Below are 2,434 nucleotides of genomic sequence, written 5' to 3'. Positions count from 1 at the left end.
AAAAAGAGAGTTCTCTGTTCCTGGCCGCACCACTAGGCTTTCTATTGTATGGAGTTGGGAACCAAGATTAGGGGTCTCAGTTCAAATACCACAAACTCTTGCTATTCTTATCAAATTTTCCGAGATTTTCTTAATTTGTTTCTGGCACTTACTATATACCCTTTGGACCATTTCCAAAGACATTAAATAATTCTTTTTTTTTTTTGGAAGCAATAAACCCTATAGGAAACTGAAAAAGGACCTGAGTAAGAATTATGAAAAATAAAAAGAACATGTACAATTGTATCTTCAAGAATTTTCATGGAACATTATGACACATTAAATTAAGATATCCACATTCTCTAACAAAAATGAGCTGATTTGAGAAAAGGTAGCATGAAAATATTCTAATGCAGTACTGACCAATAGAACTTTCTATGATAATGAAAATGTTCCATTATCTCTGTGTTGTTGAATACAGAATTTACTAGCCCCATGAACACTCACAAAGTGGCTAATTCAATTGAGGAACTGAATTTTTAATATAAATAGCCACATGTGGCTAGTGATTACCAATTGAACAGCACAGTTCTAATGCCTCATGGATCAAAATCAGTGGTTTCTTTGGGGGGATTTCTCTAATCACTGCTGAAGGGTGTAGAGGGTTGGGGGGGTGGAAAGAGAAAAAATCTCTTAACAGCAAAATTTAACTATTTAAACAAGTTCTGAAACTCTACAGCTTTCAGAGGCAGGGGATGAGGAAAGAACTCTGGAGGAGACCTGAGTATGCCCTTGAACTCCTGGCAAATGCCAAAGTGAGTAAAAGGCCTGGGATTTGGCTCGCTTACATGGGAAAAGGCCTATGGTGCCACTCACAAAACCTGAGGCTTGGGCCGCTTGTGTGTGGAAATCTTGGCTGTGGGGCTGGCAGGGAAGTGAAAGTGCTCATTTCCAGAAAAGGGCCAGGTTTCCAGGACCAGAAGAGGAGTTAGAGGTGGAGAGAGAAACTTCGGGGCCTTTCTGGCCACCTGCAGGCTGAACAGGCCCTTTCTTTTTGGGATTAAGGTATTATTCTTGCTCTTGAATACTCTGCTGGGATCCAGGCTTATTCACCAAGAAGCTGGTCTCTTCTGCTAGCAGGTCTGTGTTGTAGGTGATGGGTTTACACATGCTGAACCATTGCTTGGCCTGGGGGCTAATGCCATAGCTGGGGAGGGCATACTGCCACTGCAGCAGGCCCAGGTGCGTGATGAGCAGGCGGTAGTAAGTGGTAAAGGTATCTGTGAGAAAATTCAGGAGAACGCTCTGTCCAGGGACCAGATCTCAGTATCTTGTGCTAACACGGGTTTCCCTGTTTCATAGACAAGGCAAACCTTTCTGTTCCCATTGCAAGGATCCAGCTCAAATATCACACTGCAAGACTCAAAGTGAGGCTTCTCTGGCGGGTTCTCACTGGCTTCAAGTGTATCATCCTCCAGGTCTGCCAGAGTTGGTGCATTAGGGAATGAATACGTGGAGGACTGGTTGAGTGGAGTCAGTTTTGAGATGCTGTTAATCGCCATGCTTCCCGGTGGAATGGTGTGCTCTTCCAGCTTCACACTCCATGTCATGTGGAAGCCATTGGTCACCAGGTAAAAATTCTTCAAATCCTCATGTAGCATGTAGTTATTTTGTTGTTGTTGTTGTTCCCATAAAGAAATCATATAACGTTCAGCAGGTAGTTTTTCTATGCTAGTCATCTCTGCCACACCTAGGGGAGATTTGAGGATGCAGGTGATCCCCAGGGTCAGCTTCTCCAGGTGCTGCTTGTTGCAGCCCTGGGGCAGTGTCTCCTCCATGGCTTCTGTCCCCACTCTGTGTGCAGTGAGGGCAACTGTAGGGACCTGAATAATTCTTTAAAGGAAATATTTTTTACCATTTTCACTGGGCAGTGGGTCTACAGAGTTTATCACAGAGTTTGTCATGCCGGAAGTCCCCCTCTGAAAGCTAACTTTCAGCAGCAGTGGTAGAAGAGGATGAGCAATCCAATGAGGGAAAGAAGGAATGACCAGAGAGGTATAGAGAAAACCAGAGAGAGTATATCATTTAAGTCAAGACACCATGGTTGGTAGGTCATGCGAGATGGAAATATATGCTTTGAAATTTACATAAGGAAGTCATTGGCATTGTTAATTTTGGTGAGGTGATGATGGTTCTGGAAGCCAGTTTGGAGTGCAGTGAGGATGGGAGCCAGGCCAAGAGGTGGATGTAAAGAGTATGGACGACTATTACATTTTTAAATACAAAATTTGTAGAAGAAAAGTTTAGAAAATAATAAAATGAGCATATGTATACCTGCCACCTGTTTTATTAAATTTTAATATGTGGTCATATTTAGTTGTGATTAAAATAAATTAAAGATGGAGTTAAGTCCCCTGGTATACTCTTTCCCAATCTCTCTCCCTATCTTTTAGCT

The 2,434-nt window shown here is 42.5% G+C and overlaps 1 pseudogene; it reads right to left on the bottom strand.

The window, feature by feature from the left end:
• Window positions 1–924: 924 nt before the first annotated feature.
• On the bottom strand, window positions 925–1,790 carry LOC100682954 (annotated as a pseudogene).
• Window positions 1,791–2,434: the final 644 nt, after the last annotated feature.

The sequence above is a fragment of the Canis lupus genome, chromosome 10 (assembly GCF_011100685.1).
Source record: "Canis lupus familiaris isolate Mischka breed German Shepherd chromosome 10, alternate assembly UU_Cfam_GSD_1.0, whole genome shotgun sequence".
Lineage (NCBI taxonomy): Eukaryota > Metazoa > Chordata > Mammalia > Carnivora > Canidae > Canis > Canis lupus.
This window is presented reverse-complemented; position numbering and strand designations above follow the sequence as displayed.